At 46.1% G+C, this 24,493-nt stretch overlaps 1 protein-coding gene across 2 annotated transcripts in view; it reads left to right on the top strand.

Moving 5' to 3' along the window:
* Nucleotides 1-24,493, top strand: part of RAB27B (RAB27B, member RAS oncogene family) — a 347,777-nt gene that overhangs the window by 152,785 nt on the left and 170,499 nt on the right. The window contains exons 1-2 of one of the 2 annotated variants that reach the window (XM_068251326.1): nt 13,720-13,825; nt 20,035-20,123. The gene's annotated coding sequence lies outside the window, so the exon portion shown is untranslated. Of the gene's footprint in view, nt 1-13,719; nt 13,826-20,034; nt 20,124-24,493 lie in introns of those variants that run through there. The other variant, XM_068251327.1, reaches the window with a different exon arrangement.

Genomic DNA, 24,493 nt, shown 5'->3' with positions numbered 1-24,493 from the left:
GTGCCACTATCTGCTGCTAGGAATAACACACATGCTTGCTGTAGTACGTTCCCACCATTCGAACGAAAGCAAACAAGCGTGCATCTGCCAGATTACATATCACAGAGTCCAAACTGCCCAGCAGCTTGTAAAGATGGCGCACCATCTGATCCAGGCATAGGGGTTGGATTCATTATAAAGCATTGAGAAATTTGGAAAACACTGAAGAATATAAGCAATGCATCAAAGCTAGAATGGATGCTTTATGCTTTTGGGAGGGATTATTTTTTATAGGCACCATCATAGCTCCCAACTGTACCTCGTTCGGAGGGACACTCCCTCTTTGGGAGCCCTGTCCCTCTGTCCCTCTTTCCTTCTCATTTGTCCCTCTTTCAGGACTTTGTCCCTCTTTCTATGTAAATATATATATTTCTCTACAAAAAATGTGTTTAGTTGACTCTAAAATGTATTCCCATCCTTTAAATTGATATATTACTAATTTTAAAATGTTAATATGAAGGAAAATGAACCAGGATAGAAAGGACCAGTGTGGTTTGAATTATAAAACAACATGTTTTTCTTATGACATCTTTATGGCATGCGTGACTAGGGGTGTGCTGGGGCGTGATCAGGGGTGTGGCTTAAGTGTCCCTCTTTCTCATCTCAAAAAGTTGGGAGGTATGCTCATATCAAATCAGAACACAGTGAGAGTTGTTGAAAATAAATTAGTGGCTGTATGGTGTCATGTAGGTTGTTTAGGATTTTGCCTGATGTACTGTATTTGTTTTTTATATAGTGCTGTCATCCGTATGCAGCGATTTACACAATATACAGTATAGTCTTGTCACTAACTGTACCTCAGAGGGACTTAAAGGACCACTATTGTAGAACGTAAAATTTCAAATACATACACATATAAATAATGTACATTTTCTCCCAGTGAACTATAAATTAGATCTGACAGATTTGGGACTAGTCCATCTCGTCATGGGGGATTCTCAGTATTACCTTTATACTTTACAAGCGCAATCCCTGGAAAATGTCAGCCAGCTTCCCTACTCGTTTGCGCTTCATTTTCACAGTTGGTCTGAGCAATAGCTGTTCAATAAGGGCTTTTATAAATAAAGAATTACCTGAAAATCCCCCATGAGGACATGGACTTAGGGCCGGCGCTGGCATTGCACCAGGGCCCCCGACCTCTGCAGGGGCTTCACGCCGCTGATGCTGCCAACTCTGCGCTCCCCTTGCTCGCACTGCTCCCCAGGGCCCTTGCCTGTAAAGCAGCAGCAGTAGTAATTACAGTAATTACTCAACTGTCCCGGTGGGCGGTGGCTGCGCAGTCTGGGCACTCTCAGCGTGGCGTGTAGCTGCCGCCCACCGGGACACCGGAAGTGGATTACTGCTGCTGCCTCACCCGCAAGGGCCCCAGAGAGCAGAGGGGTAATGGCCATGGGAGGTTGGGGGGGGGGGGGTGTTTGAAGCTTGGGTGGTCTGGGCAGGGGGCTCCCCGCTGGACTTTTTTTTTTTTTTAATTTTACCATTTTTTTGTAGTAGTTAAATGATTGGTTGTACAGCAAGATCGAAAGCTTTTTTTTTTTTCTTTTGATTTTGAAATGTTATTTAATTTCCCATTTTTCTCTATATAAGACGATCGGGAATGACAAGAGGTTTTGACATGGTGGCGTTAGTTGGAGAGTTGCCCTGATTTTGTGGCTTGCAGCATTCTCCTCCATTGATTGTACTTCTGCTGCGCTGAAGATCCAGCTAGAGTCAGCAAAGCCTGACATTTCAGGATAACAGCTGAAGCAATGCATTATATTGTGAGCCACTGATTAAAGATCAATAGATCACCATTAACTTTACAGCCACCTACACAGCATAAGTACCAAATGCACACAGTATTACTCATAATAGGATAGCGGTCCTATTAACAAAAGAGATTATGACATATGGCCCATAAGCTTTTGATCTTTAACCTGTGTGATAGTAATCCGCTGTGGTGTGTTCCCATACATCATCTGATGTCATAGGAAAGCTATCCATTATGCACAACGGTGAGAAACTCTTATCCTCAATGCAACCCAGTGATTCTGTCGCAGACATGTAATTAAGGCGCCGGGAAATTGGGACGCAGGATAAATCCGAAAAACGGCTAACCCTGCTTTTGCAAACGTCCAGATCATGGAGCTAATTACTATTCCCCCTCCAGGCCGATATTGACTCAATGGCAAGAAGTTACTGAGTTACAATTACTGAGAGCCGCTATAACCATAAGGTCGCATTCACAGTGGGACGTTATGGTCGCACGTTATAAAGTCTGAAAATACAGCTTCCTACACTGCAATGCTAATCCTATGGGCCGTTCACAGTGCGACTTTAAAGTCGTGTTAAAAATGTTACGTTGTGGTAACTCACTGCTTGCAGTGCGTTACCTCTTTACGACTTAAACGTCGCATTGAAACGCAACCTCCCACTGTGAATGCGACCTAAATCACATTAAGGATTATGGCTGTGCCCACATATCCAGTGCCGATTTTGCCTTACTCGGATTCTGCCACGTATACCCAACAGGCAATGGCCTCAATTCACTAAGCTTATCTCCTGTCTTTAATAGCTTTTCTAGAGTTATCACCATGGTGATAAGGCATGTAGCATTCAGGAAACATTTTGCCTCAGGCAAACCTAAAGTTAACTCTTCTGTCTTTAAGTTAAGGAGAGATCTCTAAAGTTAAAGCCAATGGGTGCCGATTAAAAAAAAAAAAAAGTCAGATACTCACCTAAGGAGAAGGTAGGCTCGGTCCTAATGAGCCTTCCCTCTCCTCTCCCGGTGCCGGTGGATCCTCCGTTCAAATCCCCCGCCACGGGGGACTTCGGAAGTCTTCGGGAGCACTCGGACCCGCGCGAGTGCGCAGTGCGCAGTGCTCCCGAAGACTCCCGAAACCTCCCTTCGGCGGCCGAAGCTGCAGTATTTGAACTGGTCGAATGCTGCTACGGGGGATCCTGCGCGGGACCGGGCACCGGGAGTGGAGAGGGAAGTCTCATTATGACCGAGCCTTCCCTCTCCTTAGGTGAGTATCTGACTTTTTTATTTTTAAAAGGGTATCCATTCACTTTAACTCTTCAATCCTTCTCCTCCTCTGCGCTCCACTGCGCGGGTCACGTGGTCCCGCGCCGTGGAGCGCAAAAGAGGCGGACCTGGAACCCGACCTGGCAAGGTCGGATCCGCCGGCGAAGAGGACCGGGAGTCGTAGGAGCTGCGGTGAGGGCGCAGGACGGCTGCCCCGGGCTGAAGGAAGCCCCGGGTAAGTGGAACTTTGTTTTTTTTTTCTTTGCGCGGATCATTCCTTTAACCACTTAAGTCCACAGGGTTGTTTATTTTTTGCATCTGAGCAACTTTCACCTCCCATTCATTTTCCAATAACTTTATCACCACTCATCACAATGAATTGATCTATATCTTGTTTTTTCCGCCACCAATTAGGCCCGGTTCACACTTGCGGTTCTCTGCCAAACGGACCGGATGACCTGACCGTATCCGGACCGGATCGGAACCGTACGGTTCTGATCCGGATCCGGTCAGTTTGCATCAGGTGTACATCAGGATGCGATCCGGATCCGTTTGGCAAAAGAGAGTAGAAATAAAATAAAAATGTTGGGGTCTGGGAGGTCAGCAGAAGGTGGACCTGTGGAATTAGGCTTTAGTTGGGTGATACATTTTGCAGTGAAATAATTTATTCTAAATCCATTTTAACAGGAATATTAAGAAAGAAATGGAAAAAAAATCATTATTTCTGTTTTTGGCCATTATAGTTTGAAATTAATACATGCTACTGTAATTAAAACCTATGTATTTTATTTACCCATTTGTCCCGCTTATGACACCATTTAAATTATGTCCCTATCACAATGTATGGTGCCGATATTTTGTTTGGAAATAAAGGTGCATTTTTTCAATTTGTGTCCATCACTATTTACAAGACCATAATTAAAAAATGATATTAATATACTCCTTTGACATGCATATTTAAAAAGTTCAGACCCTTAGGTAACTATTTATGTTTTTTTTTTATTATTGTAATTTTTTTTTATTATTTTGTATTAAAAATTTTATGTGGGTAATTTTTGGTGTGGAAGGTAAGCAGCTAATTGTAAATTTAAAAAAAATGTGTTTATTTATAAAAAAATCGATGTGGGTGTAGTTTTACTATTTGGCCACAAGATGGCCACAGTCAAAAAGTCCTGGAAGCGTGATCGTACGCTTCCAGGAAGAAGAATGAGGACAGGAATCTCTTTGTAACTCAGAAAAACCGCAGTCTCTGATTAAAGGCTGTCGGTTTTTCTGCAGGGGGCTTCGATCAATTAATTGGATCTATAATCCCATTCATTGATCGCTGGGCTAACGGCCAGTGGCAGGCGCGCACGTGCGAGCGCACGCGACCCACGAGAGTGCATGCAGCCTATCTGGACGAGAATGTTCGTCCGGATAGGCTTAAGTGATTAAAATAACTCCAGAATTCTAAAGTTAAAGACAGTGTAATGAACACTGGAGAAGCAGCTGTGGTGAACAGCGCTACCACCGCAGCTGCCTCCGTCTCCCTGCCTAGTAGTCTACCCGCGTCTCGGGCGTCTAGCACATCAAGGACGGGTTTGTCAGCCGCACATAAGGTCGCCTTGACGCGTGCGCGCGTGCACAGACAGGACCTTTATGCGGGCAGGAGGCGCGTCAGCTGACCGGCCGGTCGGCTGACGTCAGAGGAGACACTCGCCACTCCTCATTGGCTGAGAGGAGTAGACATGCCGGAGGGGTCTCCTCTGCTTCATAAGCCAAGCTGAATCACTCGCAACTTGTCTGCTGTTGCGAATACTTCGTGTTAGCGTTCAGACCTTAGATAGTTCCGGTGTGCTTTGATCCGGGAGGAAACCGGGGATTTCACACAAGATGGGAATTGTTTGATAGCTATAATTATAATTGATATTATTGCCTCTACGTGTATGTACCTTGCCTGAACTCTGATGATCCTTTTGCCTCATGATTCTGTACTTCTGCCCATCTGATCTTGCTGCCGACTCTGCCTGTTAAACCTTCTTGTCTTTGCTTCTGATTTTGTACTGTATCTGTCTGTCTGTTGCTAACCCAATTAGTCTGACCACTCTACTCTCACCAGAGGGCCCTGACTCTGGTAAGGGGCTCTGTACTGTTAGGACCCACCAGCTCCTCTGGTGAGGTATTGCTAAACCTATCAGTACTACTGTTGCACCAAGCACTGTACTTTGCTAGTAGCTATCACATCAGCTGTCTGGTATACTTGTATTATTGGTGATTCTGCAGATCACCATATAATCAGGTATATATCTGTATTATAGGTGATACTGCAGATCACCTAATAATCAGAACTCTGTTTCTTGATGACACAAATCGTTACAGGCATGTGAAAATAACTACAGAGGAGATAACTTAAAGCGGATCCGAGATGAAAAACTAAACTATAAAAAGTAACTTGTCTATATATCTTATCTAAAGTTTAGATAGTTTACACAGGATATCTAGCTGCAAACAGCTTAAAAAGTTTATGATTATTTATTCCTGTGATACAATGAGGGCAGCCATGTTCTGTTTGTCACATTGTCACAGGGCTGGAGATGCTATCAGCTTGCCTGTGTGTAAATTCAGTCCCCTCTCCTCACTCCTCCTCCCCTCTGCCTCTGAAATCAATGGCTAGTAACCTCCCCCTCCTCCTGCCTAGACTGAGCTCCCATAAGCCCTTGCTACAGTGCCAAGGCTCTGTGAAAAGCTGTGGGCGAGGCTTGTTTAGTTTATAGGGAATTAGAGTATTAACCCCCTTGGCGGTACGCAGTTTCTGAGTCTGCATCCGCCGGGAGGTTTTTTGACCCCCAATTTTTTTTTAACCGCTTTAGCTAGCATTTCGCTAGCTAAGCGTATGTATTAGGTTGCTCCGGTCCGCCCCATGCCCGCCGATCGCCGCCGGCTATACGTACCTCGCCACAATACCACGAAGATCGCAGTTTCCCGATCGGCTTCCGGCGTTGCTATGGCGACGATCGGAGCTGACGTCATCGACGTCATGACGTCAGCCGCAATCCCGATCGCCGCCATCACGATGCCTGGAGCCAATTGGGCGGCTGCGCCGGCGTGGGAACACTGGGGAGAACGTATCCTGGAAGTAACTGCGGGCGATCGCGGGGGACCGGAGCAACTTTGTGCATACGCTCGTATTGCACCAGTTTTTTTTGTTTTTTTTAAGTCCTGGGGCCATGTGATCCTCCGCGGCGGCTACCCCGTGTGTAGCACAGGGTTACCGCTAAGGAGGTTAAGGCCTCTTTCACAGTGCGACGTTAAAGTCGCACGTTACAAAATGTTTTAACGTGGACTAACGCACAGCAATACTAAGTCTGTGCAACATTCACAGTGCACACGTTGCGTTTGTGTGTAACTTGTAGCATTATTATAAAGTGCTGCATGCTGTGCGTTACACACGTTATTAACTGCGTTGGACTGTTTGCACATGCTCAGTAATGACCTGGAAGCATACTTTTCATTGCCTGTATGCCTACTGTATGCGACGATAACAGGGCATAGAGTTGCGTTGTGACAGTTTTGGTACGTTGCGTTGTTAGTTTGCGTTGCAACTTTAACGTTGCATCAAAACGCAACGTCCAACTGTGAAAGTAGCCTAAAACAAAACAAAAAAAGTATTTGGCTTGAGGAATGCCCTATAAACTATATGAAAGGAACACAATTATGCAATGAGTAAAAGTTTATCTCGGATCCACTTTAAGGAATGAAGAGATAAGATAACTCTATCACTGTGTGATGGCAGGTTATCTCTTGCCTTATTATCTCCAGCATGATCTTAGTGAATTGAGGCTAGTGTCTGCCCCCTTCTCTAAACAGGGAGAATTGGTCTGCACTCAACAAAGAGAACCTGTCAACTACACACAAGAGGGAAGAACCTGTCTCCTACACACAAGAGGGGATAACCTGTCTCCTACACACAAGAGGGGCAGAACCTGTCTCCTACACACAAGAGGGGAGAGCCTGTCTCCTACACACAAGAGGGGAGAACCTGTCTCCTACACACAAGAGGGGAGAACCTGTCTCCTACACACAAGAGGGGAGAACCTGTCTCCTACACACAAGAGGGGCAGAACCTGTCTCCTACACACAAGAGGGGCAGAACCTGTCTCCTACACACAAGAGGGGAGAACCTGTCTCCTACACACAAGAGGGGAGAACCTGTCTCCTACACACAAGAGGGGAGAACCTGTCTCCTACACACAAGAGAGGAGAACCTGTCTCCTACACACAAGAGGGGAGAACCTGTCTCCTACACACAAGAGGGGAGAACCTGTCTCCTACACACAAGAGGGGAGAACCTGTCTCCTACACACAAGAGGGGAGAACCTGTCTCCTACACACAAGAGGGAGAAAGCAGTGTCTTCACCATGTGCTCCTAGCATGGGCATAGCAATCACCCCTGTGACCACTGCCATCGCCTCCTCCCTCTCCCCAACCGCAAGTGCAGCCAATTAGTAAAAAAAACCCTCCCTGTTCACTCACAAAAACCGTGTGCAGGAGCATGTGTAATTTTTTTCCTGTTTCCAGATGTTGCTTATCAGCAGAACACTCTGTGCTGTCATTCGCGGCTCCCGATCATGTGACCTGCATGTGGTTTGAGGGACCAAGGGTGCCCCATGCTATCATTTTTGCAGGTGGGCCCTGTTAAGTCTAGTTACGCCCCTCTGGCTCCTGACCAGAGTATGGCCCAGTGCACACCAAAACCGCTAGCAGATCCGCAATATGCTAGCGGTTTTGGGAGCTGATTTCAGAGCGATTCTAGGTATGTTTAGAGAGGTTTTCTAAACATACCTAGCGGTTTTGGGTGCGTTTTTGTGTAGCAGATTACACATATTGTTACAGTAAAAGCTGTTACTGAACAGCTACTGTAACAAAAATGCCTGGCAAACCGCTCTGAACTAGCGTTTTTCAGAGCGGTTTGCGTTTTTCCTATACTTTACATTGAGGACGAAACGCTTCCGAAAACCGCAAAAGCGCAGCAGGAGGCGCGTTTGCGGCTTGGCAAAAACCGCAAACCGCCGGTGTGCACCATCCCATTGCAATACATTAGACAAGCGTTTTTAGAGGCGGATGCGGCCGGCGGATCGCTCCAAAAACCGCTCGGTGTGCACTGGGCCTATAACAGGAACCAACGACCCACAACAGCCCAGATAATCTTATACAGCAATACAAGCAGAACAGTGCCATCCACAGGCCAGATGTATGAACACCACAGCTTCCTTTATCCTCAATCTATCTTCACTTCTAGAAAAAAGCAATATGAATATATTATTCCGTAGGAGTATTTAAAACTCACATTAGAGCTAAGTGAAGCATAATGCCGTACCATCCATCTGGGCATTGATTTTTGCTTTGTAAATAGTGTTAAATAAGTAATGTAAATGATATAAGTGTGCACGGCGGCGGCTAAGTGTGAAAAAACGAGAATGACATTAAAAAGCACTTTTACCTTTAACATATGCATGTCGAATGGTTTTAAAAAGCAATTCCCCTTCGTCTGCCAATTTTTTTCCCCTTCCCATTTTATTCAGCGCGTTCCGTATGCGGCGTGTGGCGATGAAGAGACAGATTTCCCTGTCACCGGCGGTACCGGGGGGAAACGCATGAATTATACATCCAGCAATAGAAAATGATGTGTCAGGCGCGGACATTTCACAGAGTGCTGGGAAATTTGTGTTCGTAGAAAATCATTACAGAAAAAAATATCGTCGTTCAGGAGAACGTGAATTGTGGATGTTCCGTTAAAATAAATTCTGTTCTCCTCAGGATTTTATACATGTTCGTTAATCTGTGACTGTGATTTACCAATGCCGGTCTCATTACTCCGAGCGGACCTGAACTCCGAACTTCCTCTCTGCTCTAAAAGATAAGCAACAGCATAACAACCTTTAACCTCCTTAGCGGTAACCCCGTGTGTGACACGGGGTAAGCCGCCGGAGGGTGCCGCTCAGGCCCTGCTGGGCCGATTTAAATAAATTTTTTTTTGCTGGACGCAGCTAGCACTTTGCACCGATCGCTGCTATCCGGTGCGGCGCGCGCCCCCCCCCCCCCAGACCCCTGCGCTGCCTGGCCAATCAGTGCCAGGCAGCGCCAAGGGGTGGATCGGGTCTCCCAATGACGTCCCGACGTCGGTGACGTCATCCCGCCCCGTCGCCATGGCGACAGGGGAAGCCCTCCAGGAAATCCCGTTCTTTGAACGGGATTTCCTGATCGCCTATCGCCGGAGGCGATCGAAGCGGGCGGGGGGATGCCGCTGAGCAGCGGCTATCATGTAGCGAGCCCTGGGCTCGCTACATGATTTTAAAAAAAAAAAATTAAAAAAAAACTGCTGCGCTGCCCCCTGGCGGTATTTTTCATACCGCCAAGGGGGTTAAAGAAAAGCATTTCTTAGTTACAGCTGATACAAATCCTGCAATAAATCTGCAGTGTGCCTACTTCATGCTTTCATGGAAGCAGACATATTGTTAACATGCTGTGTTTATTAATTAGCTGCTCTGCTGTGACACAGCTGAGAGATCAAATTACAACTTGTGCTTCGTCTCAAATGAGGCGGAGTTATACAGGCTAAGTACATACAGGGTGCATTTCTCTATGTTTTCCTTCTGTCCTGTGCAAGAGTTCTGGTCCACTTCAGTCTCAGCACGCAGTAGTAGTTGCTCCCCACACTGCACTCAGGAAATGTTTTGCAGGTGGGGCCCTGATTTGTCATCACACTCCTGCACAAACACCACTTGTTAAAGCCCTGTTTTTTATACAGTATTTGTGAAGTAACAGATTTGGCAACACTGGCCACACACCCAATATGTGATGCTGTCCCTCCCCTGGAACCACCAGGGTTGGCACTCTTCAGTAGGGATGCTCAATGAGATGCAAATAATTTTGAGTTGACGCAAGGTTAGGCCCAGTTCACATTAGCGTTGTTTTACGGAACCGGACATACGGATCAGGCCAGCTGGAGCTGAACTCCCCATCAGAAAAATATCTTTGCAAGATGCTGCACACACAGATGCTGTACAGACACAAAAGATCAGTATCTGCAAAAGATCTGTTCCTGCCAAAAATCCATTCCTGCAAATTGCAATGATAGTCTATGAGATCTGCAGATCATCATACACACATGATTTAACTGACATTCATCTGCAGATCTGCAGATCTGAAAATCCATCCTGGTGGATCTGATCTGCAGATGAATGTCAGTTAAATCATGTGTGTATGATGATCTGCAGATCTCATAGACTATCATTGCAATTTGCAGGAATGGATTTTTGGCAGGAACAGATCTTTTGCAGATACTGATCTTTTGTGTCTGTACAGCATCTGTGTGTGCAGCATCTTGCAAAGATTTTTTTCTGATGGGGAGTTCAGCTCCATAGAAAAGACTGTGTAGAGTATGGCTCTTATACTACAGGAAGGGTGGTAAGATTGGTCTGTGATCTTTCATTTTCCAAAGACCATGGTCTGATGTCTGTATGTGGCCTTACTCTTAAGGCTCCATTCACACCCAAAACCGGAAAACGCCGGCGATTACCGCTGGCGTTTTGCGGGGAGTGATTTTTTTCGTGATTAACACGGAAAAAAAATCACTGGACACTGCAGCGTTTTGGGAGCGATAGAGATTAGCGGTGCTATGCATGCTAATCGTGATCGCAAATCGCCGGCAAACTGCTGCATGTACATGTTTGCGGTTAATGCTAACCGCAAACGTACCAGTGAGAAAACACTGCCATAGTGTTACATGTGCTAGCGGTTTGCCTTGAGTGGGAATCACGCGATTCCCGCTCAAGTGAGAACGGACCCTAGGTTTGCCAGCTGGGGTTTTTGGGGGGGTTCACACTAGGGATGGGATCAATGATATGCAGTTTTTTAAAAGTTTATACACATTTATATGCAAATATATGCAGCTTAAAAATGGACCAATCAATTTACACATGGGTAGGACTTGACTGGCCCATTTTATAGGTGCATATATTTGCATACATATTTGCATAAACTTTTAAAAATTTGCATATCATTGATAATCCCTAGTTCAGACTAGGGCTGTGGACAGAGCCAGAGCAATTTTGGATGCCTGGAGTTGGAGTCAGTGGTTTCATAAACTTTGGAGTCAGAGTCGAAATTTTTTTGTACCAAATCCACAGCCCTGGTAAGAATTAGGTCGCATTCACAGTGGGACGTTATGGTCGCACGTTATAAAGTCTTATAACGCAGATTACCGCACTGCAATGCTAATCCTATGGGCCGTTCACAGTGCGACGTTAAAGTCACTTTGGAAAATGTTGCGTTGTGGTAACTCACTGCTTGCAGTGCGTTACTTTTTTAACGCCGACACGTTGCGACTTTAACGTCGCATTAAAATGCAACGTCCCCCACTGTGAATATGCGTAATTGCGTATTTTAACGCGTAGTCTACGAAATGCATACGAAGCAAATATTTGATTTCGAAGCCGTAGTTTGGCGAAGCGTAATTACGTAAAACTACGCGTAGTTCCAGCGTAGCGAAGTTGGCTGACTAAAACCATCCCTGATTTTTGGAGATTGGACATGTTGGAAATTTCAGACCAACTTTATGAAGAATTGTGTGATGGATTGTCAATTACTTGATGTACAGTTCCAATAATTTTTTTTTCTGAGCTTTCAATTATTTTATTCATGAGTGGGGAAAAATTGAACATAGGTGTGTGGTACATCGGTCAGATTTGTGAATTGTTACAGTCAAAAAAAAAATTGATTGCTACTCTTGAATTGAACAGATATTTAAAAAATTGCATAGCGTGTGGCCTCCTTTAGGCCTGGTTCACACTGGCAATTAGTGACAAATGGATCCGTGAAAACGGATCTGATTACCGGTCATCTCATCCCTTCTCACTCCGCTGCCACTCAGCTGCTTCCGTTCCGTTTTCCTATATTTCCCCTCCAGACCCCATCACCAAAGTAGATTTTGTTGGCTGGAAAGGTCAGTTTCTTCACTAGTGTGAAGATACTTTAGTGTTCTCATTGCCCCCAATGCAGCGCTAAAGCTTCCGTTTCAGCGGTCCAAAAAAAAAAAATGCTGCAGCACCAAATTTGCGATCTGTTCAGCGGATTATGCGGAACGGATCTGTTCTAACACACCATTGTGAACGGATCAATAGGTTAACATTGGACCATTTTTTTCCGCCAATGTGAACCAGGCCTAAGGGCCCTTTTCCACTAGCAATCGCTAGCGTTCACGCTGAACGCTAGCGATTGCTGAATCGCAATTACCGGCGATTCCCCGACGTTCACGGCCGCGATTTTGCTATGCTATGCACTGCATAGCAAAATCGCGGCAAATATCGCTCCGCCGCGCGTTCGCGTTCCCGGCAAAAACGAATCGCGGTAGTGGAAATGACCTACCGCGATTCCTATGTTAAAAAGCAAACCGTAGCGATTGTAAAATCGCTAGCGGTTTGCGTTTTTGCGCTGGTGGAAAAGGGCCCTAAATGCATTTTTTGAATAGTTTTCTGATGTATTTCCGCTTCCTGTTGTCTTCCTAGTGATTTGCATAAAACGCAATAGAAAAACGGAAAATGGAAAACGCATATGAGTTTTGTATATGCACACCGCAAATGCGTTAAAATGCTAGAAAAATGCATATGCGGGAAAAATGCAAACGCACTACAGAGAAACGCACATGACAAAAAATGCGCCCTTTCATACACTAACAAGTGTGTACCCAGCCTCAATTTGAAAAAGCTGAAACATGAGTGAAAAACTCTACTTAAAGGGAAGGTTCAGGGACGGTGGGGAAAAAATAAAAATCAATTTCCACTTACCTGGGGCTTCCTCCAGCCCTTGGCAGGCAGGAGGTGCCCTCGCCGCCGCTCCGCAGGCTCCCGGTGGTCTCCGGTGGCCGACCCGACCTGGCCAGGCCGGCTGCCAGGTCGGGCTCCTCTGCGCTCCAAGTCCTTGTACTTCTGCGTCCCACGCCGGCGCTCTGACGTCATCGGACGTCCGCCTGGCTGTACTGCGCATGCGCAGTAGTTCTGCGCATGCGCAGTACAGCCCAGCGGACGTCCGATGACGTCAGAGCGCCGGCGTGGGACGCAGAAGTACAAGGGCTTGGAGCGCAGAAGAGCCCGACCTGGCAGCCGGCCTGGCCAGGTCGGGTCGGCCACCGGGAGCCTGCGGAGCGGCGGCGAGGGCACCTCCTGCCTGCCACGGGCTGGAGGAAGCCCCAGGTAAGTGGAAATTGATTTTTATTTTTTCTCCACCCTCCCTGAACCTTCCCTTTAACCAGTGCCAAGCAAGGCGAGCGCAGGCAATCATACACAAATCTGAAGATCAAAATATCAGGATATAATGAAAACCATATCTAATCATAAGAAATGGCATTGTTAGGGGCGGAAACATGCAAGTTTATTAAGACCCACGAAAATAAAATTGGAGCAGAGCAACCAATCAGAATCCTTGTTTCATTCAGCAGATGACATCTGACTGGTTGCTAAGGACTCCACTTTTCTGAACAATTCTGTAGATAATATTTCTCCCTGCACTCCTCCCCTGCAAAAGCAATATGCAAACTTTGGGCCGCCTCCTGGTCATGATTTGCATAGACACCACCCACATGAGACTGCCTGGACCTTCCGTTGGTTGTTTTGTGTGGCATGAGGATGAGGGGGAGTGGCTAAGCTCTCCACAGACTCCACTAAGAGGAAGCTCAGGTCTCCGTGGTAACTGCTGTTTACTAGTACAGGCTACATTCTGGGAGTTTGTAAGCTGAATTTGTTTGTAAGTCAAGTCATATGTTATACATGGTGATAAATGCAATACATGTGGATAAATGATTTACTTTTGGACTCTGGATTTGTATACATTGTATGCAGGAAAAACTGGGTGCTAGTTGAGGGGACCCAGTGGGAAACCAAATTTTTAAGAACTAGGGGACCCAGCAGGAAATGGCCTGGTTCACACATAAATCTACCTGCCCTGTCAGTTTTGCATCAGTTTTACCTGACTGGACCGGAAATGTATACGTTTTATGTGTGAATACAGCCATAGAAACACATCGAAAACTGATGCCTACTGTCAAAAACTGACCGAGAGATTTAGGTGCGGGGAAAGTCAATAAATTGCTCACCCTGCTCCTGCACAAGTCCTGGCGGTGTTAATTACTAGTCCCCCTCCAGGTCCACGTGGATAGGGGAAAGACGTAATTTGGCTTCCAGCTATTCTCTATCCGGATATCTCCCAGTTTCCTATGCGGGAAGGGGGAAGGTCAATCTTACCTCTCTGATGTCTTCTTCGTTCGTCCCTCGGCGCCTTCCACGATGCAGTCCAAGCGGCGGTAACATGATTACAAACACTTCCTCCTTCCGGGTTGAAGGAGGAAGTGTTTGTAATCAGGTGACGCGCATCGTGGGAGGCGCCGAGGGACGGACGAAGAAGACGTCAGACAGGTAAGATTGATGCCCACGCTGCTCAGGTTTACTGGGAGATATCCGGATAGCAACTATCCGGGTATCTCCTGGATCCGGATTTGAGCAGCCCTACTTACGATCAAATTGCCATGAGTAGGAAGTGTCATGGGTCCCCTTAGGCTGGGAACACACTAGACAGAAACGCTGGGCATAGTGGAAAATGCAGCGAAAATGCACGTAATGCAAGTCAATGGGCATATGCTTGCATTCTGCAATGCACGTTTCTAAAAACGCTGGTTTTGTTGAAATTTTTTCCGAAACGCATCAAAGACGCACATCATGAAAGTCAATGGTGATGCAGAGGTATTGCGTTTTAGCGCATTTTGTATGTGTATTCCATGCGTTTTTATATTACTTTAAAACACAAACAAAAAAAAAAACAAGTTGGATTATGTATTTCCGCTGCCTGTTGACATCCTAGTGATTTGCAGAAAACGCATAAAAACATGCAAAACGCATACAAAACATGCGATTTATGTATGCGAACCGCAAACGCATTAAAACACACACAAAGCGCAAGAAATACGCATGTGGAAGTAAAAATGTAAACACACAGAAAATGCACATAAAACGTAGTTCATTCCCTAAACTAAAAACGCACAAACACATATGCAGCAAAACGCTACGTTTCCCGCACGGCCTAGTGTGTTCCCAGCCTCTATTAGATTAGCGCCAAAATATGTAACTCCAGTAATTTGTAGTTAGGGGACTGCCTACACAAGGGCTATTTCTCACTAACAGCATTTTGCAATGTATTATGTGTCTCCAATCGCTATTGGATCGCAAAATGCTAGGAACTCACTAAATTAATGGAAACCATTAGTGCGCTGCGTTTGTGATGTGATTTTTTTTTTCCCCAATCACAATTATGCTGCGTGCATTTTTTTTTTCTGTGCTTCAGCACCTACACAAAGTATAGGAAGGCAGGAAAATCACACAGCAATTGCGCCACTAGGCAATTCTTTGCTATTCAGAAATGTCAAATGTTTTTCTGCCCGTTTTTATTTCTCCCATTGGAAATCGCAAACGCACTGCAATTGCTCTGCATACCCGACGGAGCAGATGAAAATTGCGGAAGAATCACTGTAGTGGAAAATGGGACAAATGGGGTGGTCAACTTGTCGTTGCACGCACAGCCGTGACAAGGTCCTCCAGCACCCAAGGCTGAGACACCAAAGTGCGCCCCTCCATCCCTCCCACCCCAGCCGTCACACACTGATTGCTATTACACTAAGAGGTGCCCCAGGGCCCCCATCACCCCAACACCTAAATCTCTAGTTATCTTCTATAGGCATAGTGTGAGCATCCAGAGACCGGCAACCAGACTGCTAGGGGATGAGCAATGTGGTCTATTGGGGAATTGGGGTATCCAGTGGTGTAGCAATAGGGGGTGCAGAGGTAGCGACCACATCGGGGTCCTTGAGCCAGAGGGACCTACTCCCCCCCCCCCCTCTTTCCCCCGTAACCGCTCTTGTTGGTCCTGTGCTGGTAATAATCACTTCTGTAGATGCTTTGAATAGTAGTAATCATTAACAAACTGTTTCCCATTCCCTTCTTGTACCTCTGACACTGTAGTTGTCCTTGGCAGGTTTTGGTGCGCAATATCAATTGCTATGTATGGAGTGCTTGGGGGGCCCCAATGTAAAACTTGCACCGGGGCCCATTTCTCCTTAGCTACACCACTGGAGGTATCACATGACCCCCAATATGGACAAGGCCGGATTTATACTTTTTCTGCCCCTAGGCCAACTTTCTTGCGGCTCCCCTTCCATGTGCAGCACCCCACTCCTATCCCCTGTGCAGCCCCCTCTTCCATGTCTAACCTGTAACCTATCATGTATAGCAGCCCCCCACAGTTATATACAGACCCACTGAGCAGCAGCTCTCTATGTCCATGTGTTGCTCCTTATTTGCAGCTTCCATATTCCATTTGCAGCCTCTTTTTCCATATGCAGCAATCCCTCCTCCATGCCCAGCTGCCCCTTGGCCAGCTGCCGCCCAAGGCCCAAGCCTTGAATGCCTTTGCAGAAATCCAGCTCTAAATACCGTGTTTCACTTAAATTAAGACCTCCCCTGAAATTAAGCCCTAGGTAAGGAGAGGCTTCGGGAGGGGTGGACGCTATGTGTATGGGGAGGTGTACAATCTCTTACTGCACCTCCCATGTGGCTGCGTCCTCCTACGTTCACGTATACTAACGTCCGCAAAGGGACGTGACCGCGCTCCCCTGTCATAATCAATGTGCGCACGCGCTGATGTGTCCCCGGCACACATTGATTGTGACATAGGGGAGCACTTACATGCTAAATACCTGAGAAATTATACGCGAACGGAGGGGGACACAGCCACATGGGAGGTGCGGTAAGAGACTGTACACCTCCCCATACACATAACGTCCACCCCCCCTCCAAGCCCTCTCCCTCCCACCCAAATATAAGCCCTACTACTTATTTTTATCGCCAAAAGAATATAAGCCACTGTCTTATATTTGGGGAAACATGGTATGGAGGAACCAATAGCTTGCATAGGCAAAATTCTTGTTTACCACCAATTGAATCCTTTGTACATAATGTGATATGCAGACCGTGTATGTAGGCGATAGGTCCGCTCGCATTTCTTTTGTTCTCATGATGTAGAAGCAGAATTTACAGCCTTGCGGGATGGGTTTTTGCAGTGTTTATTAATAAGACTGTATTACTACATTCTGCAGCGCATTGCTTGTTGTTTCGGTCTCACTGACCCATCTGTCTTGTTTAATATCCACACCTTCTCCTACGCCATATGGGGTGCTAATGTATTCTAGGGGAATTTAAACATAACTGATAACAGCTCACAAATGGCAAGCTTTTTTTCTTGGGAGGGGGGGGGGGGGGGGGAGAATGTACCAAACATCAATTTGAAGAGACTTTACACAAAAACACACTGACCAGCCACAGCATTATAGCCAGCGGTGTAGCAATAGGGAATGCAGAGGTTGTGAATGCACCAGGCCCCTGGACCAGAGTGGCCCTTCTTAAAGAAAACTTTAACCACTTGTGGACCATAGGCTTACACCCCCCTAGTGACCAGGCTATGTTTTACAATTTAGGCCACAGCAGCTTTAATGGCTCGCTGCAGGGCCGCACAACTCAGCACACAAGTTGCCCCCCCCTTTTCAGCCCACCAACAGAGCTTTCTGTAGGTGGGCTGTGATTGCTCCTCGAATGTTTATTTATTTTTGTATAAATACTTATCTGTTTATATTTAAATACATTTGGCTATTTATTTTATTACTTTTTTTTACCCACCCTCCCTCCCACAGCCAGCCTATGACAGCAGATCGCTTCTTTGTCTCCCAGGGGGACGGCTGTGTCACACGGCTGTCCCCAGTACAGCGCTGCCGTAGATCGCAGCGCTGTACAGCCTAATTAGACGTGGTTTCGCCGTCTAACAGTCTCCTAGCGGCGATTGCGAGACCCGTCATTCAAGTGGAGATGCGTGAGCATTGGCGCCCGCAATCTCCTACAGAACACACCCCCAGGACTTGACGCCAACCGGCGTCAGACGGTCCTGGGGGAGCCACCATCGGGGTGACGCGGCCATTAGATAGTTAAGAAGCACACCTGATCTGCTGCATGCAGGGCCGGTTCAAGTAACAATTGGGCCCTAGGGCAAAATTAGCCTGGGGGCCCCCCAACAGACACCTCCCGACCAAAAAGCGTCATTAGAGGCCCTTTGTTGCAGCCAAATTTCCCTCCTGGGCCACTGAGCTGGCTACTGACCCTCCCTCAATTAACTCCCAACTTAACAGACTATGCAGAGTCCCTGGGGAGCAACAGTTAAGATGGGGAGGGACACCTTGGGGGCCCCTACATGCCCTGGGGCCCTGGGGCAATTGCCTATTTTTTCCTATGGTAGCTCCGGCCCTGGCTGCATGCTTGTTCAGGGTCTATGGCTAAAAATATTAGAGGCAGCGGATCAGCAGGACAGTCAGGCAACTGGTATTGCTTAAAAGGAAATAAATATGTCAGCCTCCAAATCCCTCTCACATCAGGTGTTCTTTAATGATGACAGATCGGGGGTTCTCAGGCTTAAATACTCACCTGATCCGACGGCTTCAGGTCACAGGTAGTGCAGTCGCGGCCATGTTTCCAAAGACTGATAAAGCTCTTTGGAAACTCCTTGCTGTGTTGACTGCGGCCCGCCCCTAGCTCGGCAGCCACAAATTATGGCACCGACTGCTGAACTTGGGGTTGGCCGTGACCAGATGGGAGTGGTCAGAACCTCCACTGCGATTTTGAAAGACTTACCATGGCCCTACCTTCCTGGAGGGATGGCGGCGCCAGAGCAGGTGAGTTTTTAACCCTAACACCCACCGAATGCACCACCATTAAAGTGTTCCTGAGATGGGGCCACATTAAAAATGTATACAAACCTGGGGTTCCCCCAGCCCCCTCTGGCCTGATCGCTCCCTTATCGTCCTCAGTCGCCTCCTCATTCGCCCACAAATGGCCCCCGAAAAATCCTCCAGTCGGGGCCAGTTGGCGCAGGTGCAGTCCTGCCAGGTGCGCTCCCCCGTCTTGCTCCGTTGCTGGGACCGTTCTGCGCCTGCGCGGAAGGGGTGTGGCAGGTGTGTGTCTAGGGTGTGGCAGGGGCTTGTCTTAAGGTGTCCCTCCTTCTTTATCTTATGATTTTTACAGCGATTAAGGCATCAAATGAAAGAGGAGAGCACAAGCTACAGAAAGGTATGCATCTTTAAAGAGAAACTCCGACCAAGAATTGAACTTCATCCCAATCAGTAGCTGATACCCTCTTTTACATGAGAAATCTATTCCTTTTCACAAACAGACCATCAGGGGGCGCAGTATGACTGATATTGTGGTGAAACCCCTCCCACAAGAAACTCTGAGGACCGTGGTACTCCTGCAGTTTCCTGTCTGTGAACCTTATTGCATTGTGGGAAATAGCTGTTTACAACTGTTTCCAACTGCCAAAAAAGCATGCAGCAGCTACATCACCTGCCAACAGTAAAAATGTCACCATGTAATAAATGTCAGAATGTAAATCAGGGATTTAAAAGATTTTACAATGGGCAAACACCGACTAAATCATTTATACATAATTATTGTAAAAATGAAGCACTTTATTTATTACATTATTTTCACTGGAGTTCCTCTTTAAGTACTTTGCAGTACTGGTCGGAGTCTTAAAGGCATACCCATGAGAGGTGCTCGGAGTCCCTTTCATATCTCTGAATCTATAACCCCTTTTAGCACAAAAGTGACCTCAGTGTGGCAGTAAGAGCTACTTTGCCTGGTGGTGTTATAGCATCACATTTGGGGTATTGATTTGAGATGAATGGCAAACAAGCATTACGTTCAGTTTCAGTACAAGCCTCGTGTACCAGAGCCTGTGCTGTGTGTAAGATGTACACTCCTGATGATGCTGCCGGATGCTCTGCCTGCAGATATCTCTGTGAGCCGGGCTCTGCTAATTGCTATGTCTGTATTGTGAGATGTTTCTCATTGCACCTCTCTGTGCAGGTTCAGCAGACAAGAGCAGAGAGCTGACAGCCAGCCATACAAGGGATGAGGAGGAGTTGGCAGTAGAAGCAGACAGAACAAACGCAGAGGTGAGTGCGGCTGTTTTATTTTAAAACTGGAATGGCGGAAAAGTGAGAAATGATGAGTGAGACATTTTTTTTTTCTTATTATTCCCATAAAAATGCATTTAGAATAAAATAATTCTTAGCAAAATGTACCACCCGAAGAAAGCCTAATTGGTGGTGAAAAAATAAGATATAGATAATTTTGTTGTATTAAGTAGTGATAAAGTTATTGGTGAATGAAAGTGATGAGTGCTGAAAGGTGAAAATTGCTCTGTTCCTAAAGAGGAAAAACCCCTCAATGGCCAAGTGGTTCAACGCAGAGTATGAGAGGACAAAAACGCCTCTTAAGGTGGCCACTAATGGTCCAATTTCTAGCGAAAAATCGTTCGAGTGATCAGAAATTCTGATTGGATTGGTTGAAAATAATCTCAGTTGATGGGCACAATGGATTATGAACGATTATAAAAAAAAATCGGCCGACTGGATTTTTGTCAAACCAAAATTTGGATTTTCCTGATTGGTTGTGACTGATAGGAAGCAAAGATTGGTTCGTTGATGGCCTAGTGAACGATTTTTCTTCCGATCAGAATTTCTGATCTCTTTAACGATTTTCCACTAGAAATTGGACCATTAGTGGCATCCATCTGAAAATGGCGCATGCGAATAATGGCGCACGGTGTTGCCGCTAATCCGTTTGCCGCTTATCGCTATTTAACGTTAAAGCCTTATTGTTATTTAACGTTAAAGCCTTATTGTTATTTACCGTTAACACACAGAACCCTCTCTGTACCTATCCCTAACCCCTAAACCCCCCTGGTGCTGCCTAACCCTAACCACCCCCTGGTGGTGCCTAACCCTAACCACCCCCTGGTGGTGCCTAACCCTAAGACCCCCTGGTGGTGCCTAACCCTAAGACCCCCCTGGTGGTGCCCAACCCTAAGATCCCCCTGGTTGGTGCCTAACCCTAAGACCCCCCTGGTTGGTGCCTAACCCTAAGACCCCCCTGGTTGGTGCCTAACCCTAAGACCCCCCTGGTGGTGCCTAACCCTAAGACCCCCCTGGTGGTGCCTAACCCTAAGACCCCCCTGGTGGTGCCTAACCCTAAGACCCCCCTGGTGGTGCCTAACCCTAAGACCCCCCTAGTGGTGCCTAACCCTAAGACCCCCCCCTGGTGGTGCCTAACCTTAAGACCCCCCCAGTGGTGCCTAACCCTAACCTTGACAGCGTTACATTAAATCCATTCCCCGTTTTGCAGTTAAATAACGTCTGCAGTTTGGCTTATGTAGGGCGCTATTGATAAATAACGTTAGTGTGTGCCACTATTGATAAATAACGTTAGTGTGTGCCACTATTGATAAATAACGTTAGTGTGTGCCACTATTGATAAATAACGTTAGTGTGTGCCACTATTGGTAAATAACGTTACTGTGTGCCGTTTTTCTTCTTTTTTCCCTGTGCGCCATTATTATGCAGTACTAACGATAAATAGCGATAAGCGTATCTTTTTAATGCGGCGCCATTTTTATGCATAGGCGCTGTGCGCCATTATTCACTGATCCCCCATTAGTGGCCACCTTTAGATGAGGTTCAGCAGATTCGCTATTCTGCCTGCAGGTCTTTCATTTTTCCCATCTCGGGTCTTTTACACACACTGAATAAGTTGCATTTTTCATCCCTTTTTATTGGCGATGGTATGTATTATTTACAGGTCCTCTGGTGAAAGCGCTGTGGTTATATATGAGATAGTTTACCTTATGATGCTTTGGCAGACGGATATTTATCACGCTTTGCTCAGTGCTGCTTTCCATTCACACTAAGCTCTGTGATTTATTCTACTTTCACCAAGTTTGAAGACTTCTATTTCTTCTCCCGCATAATACCCGCATCAGAAGCAATCATAAATACACAATATGAATAGTAAGCCATTACTTTACATGAATAAGATTATAAAGAATGTAGTTTAACATTTTGAGACCGACATAAGAAAAAAGATTAAAGCCCTAGTTCAGGATTGGTATTGTATAAAATAGATCATAATTTGTAAGGCACTAAACTGGATGTCAATGTGGATGTCAGGCTCAGTGTAGCTGGAGTAAGCTGGAGAGTCTATGAACTGTACAAACTCCTCCCCATCCCATCATCACTCAGTGTAGTCAGGGAGGAGCTTGAAAGGGGAACCAGTCACTCTGACTGGACATCAAACTGACCACTCCCACCTGTGCTGTGCTGCGAGATTAACTCTTTTAGCTCTAAAGATCTGCTGATAAATGTCTATCTGGTTCCTCCCTGCTCAGTGTGTAATAAAGCATGTACCTTCCTTTCACCATCCCCCATGTGTGTTTTATAAAGTTATATAAAAGAACGGTGGGAAATGGCTTCTTGATGCAGGCAGATAAGAGGTATGCATAGCTTTCAAAAAGTTGCAGTAGAAGCCACAAACAGTTAAAGAGGAACTCCAGTGAAACTAATGTAATAAAAAGTGCTTCATTTTTACAATAATTATGTATAAATGATTTAGTCAGTGTTTTCCCATTGTAAAATCTTTCCTCTCCCTGATTTACATTCTGACCTTTATCACATGGTGACATTTTTACTGCTGGCAGGTGATGTCAGTGGAAGGAGATGCTGCTTGCATTTTTGGCAGTTTGAAACAGCTGTTATTTCCCACAATGCAATGAGGTTCACAGACAGGAAACTGTCAGGACCATGGTCCTGACATCCCACTGTGGGAGGGGTTTCACCACAATATCAGCCATACAGACCCCTCTGATGATCCGTTTGTGAAAAGGAAAATATTTCTCATGGGAAAGGTGGTATCAGCTACTGATTGGGATGAAGTTCAATTCTTGGTCACGGTTTCTCTTTAAGCCGTCAAAGCAGTGGGAGGAGCTGGGCTAGGTCAGGTGATCTACTGGGACAAGAAATTCAGGCCATGTGACCAGCATTTAGAGCTCTGCAGATGTAGCTGAGCAGTATTTATTCCTACAGATATGTGCTGTTTGAAACCCATCTGCATGAATAATTATGGTATGTTCCTGTGTCTTACAGAAATGCTGCTGCAGTATGTGAATCTATCTATATATAAAATCGGTGTGTAAGTGTGTGTGTGTGTGTGTGTGGGTGTGTGTGTGTGGTGTGTGTGTGGTGTGTGTGTGTGTGTGTGTGTGTGTGTGTGCGTGCGTGCGTGCGTGCGTGCGTGCGTGCGTGCGTGTGTGTGTGTGTGTGTGTGTGTGTGTGTGTGCCGCGATCACGCAAAAAGGGCTTGACCGATTTGAACGAAACTTGGTATACAGATCCCTTACTACCTGGGATGATATGTTCTGGGGGTCTTGCGGCCCCCCTGCACACATGGGCGGAGCTACAAACAGCGAATCAGATTTCACCCATTCAAGTCAATGGAAAAAATGTAAAAGGCTGCCATTCTGCCAGTAATCGAGCCAGAGTCCCCACACATGGCACAGTTAGTCACTTGGTGACCGAGGTTACAAATCTAGGAAAAGTGGGCGGAGCATAAAACAGCCAATCAAATTTCAACCGTTCATTTTCAATGAGAAAATGTAAACTGCAGCCATTCTAAGGCCTCTTGCACACTGCAAGCAAATCAGATTCAGATTCCGCTTTTTAATCAGTTTTTACCTCCGATTCAGATTCAGATTGTGCAAGGAGCAAACTGCAAATCTGAATCTGAATCGGAAGTAAAAACAGATTAAAAAGCGGAATCTGAATCTGAATTGCTTGCAGTGTGCAAGAGGCCTTAGACTGTTAATCGCAGGGTTCTCAAACTTGCCACAGTTGGTCACTGGGTGAATGCGATTAAGATTCAAGAAAGTGGGTGGAGCCTAAAAAAGCCAATCAAAATTCACCTATTGATTTTCAAGGGGAATATTTAAACTGCTGCCATTCTTACACTGTTAATGGCAGAGGCTTCAAACTTCCTACAGTGTGTCTTTGGGTAACTGGGGTCCAAATTCACTAAAGGGGCGGGGCCAAAAAGATTTCCTTGGTGGATAAACTGCTTCCATTCACACATTTTTGATGCCAGGAACCTGAAAGCTCACAAACTTTGTCATTGAGTAACTGTGTGTCCAGGTTACAAAAAGTGGGCGGAGCCAAAAACAAATTTGACTAGGAAAATATAAACTGTAGGCATTCTTACACCTTTAATGGCAGGGTTCTCAAACTTTGCACAGTTGTTCACTGGGTGAATGAGATTAAGAATTTGGAAGGTAGGTGGAGCCTACAACAGCCAATAGAAATTCACCTTTCGATTTTCAAAGGGAATATTTAAGCTGCTACCATTCTTATACTGTTAATAGCAGATGCCTCAAACCTGGTACAGTCGGTCACTGGGTGATTAGGGTTCAAAATCAGAAAGGGGGCGGAGCCACAAACAG

The sequence above is a fragment of the Hyperolius riggenbachi genome, chromosome 1 (genome assembly GCF_040937935.1).
Source record: "Hyperolius riggenbachi isolate aHypRig1 chromosome 1, aHypRig1.pri, whole genome shotgun sequence".
Taxonomy (NCBI): domain Eukaryota; kingdom Metazoa; phylum Chordata; class Amphibia; order Anura; family Hyperoliidae; genus Hyperolius; species Hyperolius riggenbachi.
Note: the sequence above shows the minus strand (reverse complement) of the source record. Positions and strands in the feature narration are given on the sequence as shown.